The following is a 715-nucleotide window of genomic DNA, read 5'->3' as shown; positions in this document are numbered from 1 at the left end:
GCCCGTGCCACGGCAGGACCCCACACGGCGCCGCAATTGGTCGCAGCCGACTGCGCCGCTGTGTTGCGCACCCCCGGGCTGGGGGTGCAGGCATCGATCCGCGATCGAACGCGATCGACGCCGCTTTTGCGTGCGGTCAGGGAAAGCGTGCGGTCGATCGAGCGGAGTGATCGAGCTAGCGAGAGAGAGATAGAGAGCGAGAACGTGCGCTGGCGAGAGAGAGAAGGAGCGAGCCGCTGTCGGTCCTACTGCCGAGGAAGCTGAGACGAGGATCGTGCCGGTGAGGTGACCCTCTTTAGCGTATGTAAAGCCACGGGCTGAGTGAGAATCTTGCTCGCACTCTGCGGACGGAAGCGCCATTTTAGTGTCAGAGCTTCGTCGCGTGCGCCCCTTTGGCGACGTGTATCTTGTAGTGCTCTTTGGTTTGGTGTACCGGCGTCCGTCCTCAAATGCGAGGATTCTCATCGACTCTGCCGTGAGCGATCGGGAGTGTCGCGAGTCGCGTATCGAGCCACCCGGAGATCGTCGTCGCGAGTTTGCCGCAAAGCCCTCGCGCCCGAGCGCGCGAGCGTTAGCGTAAGTGCGAGTGAGTACGCGGAATCACGAGGTTGCGCGTCGCGCTGTAGTGTGACCTTGCGTGATTTCCTCACGTATCGGTGTGTGTCAAGTTCTGTCAATGTCGTTTTCGTACAAGCATCTGAAGTGTAAATTCACG

The sequence above is a fragment of the Wasmannia auropunctata genome, unplaced genomic scaffold (genome assembly GCF_000956235.1).
Source record: "Wasmannia auropunctata unplaced genomic scaffold, wasmannia.A_1.0 LD336095.1, whole genome shotgun sequence".
In the NCBI taxonomy this organism is placed as follows: domain Eukaryota; kingdom Metazoa; phylum Arthropoda; class Insecta; order Hymenoptera; family Formicidae; genus Wasmannia; species Wasmannia auropunctata.
Note: the sequence above shows the minus strand (reverse complement) of the source record.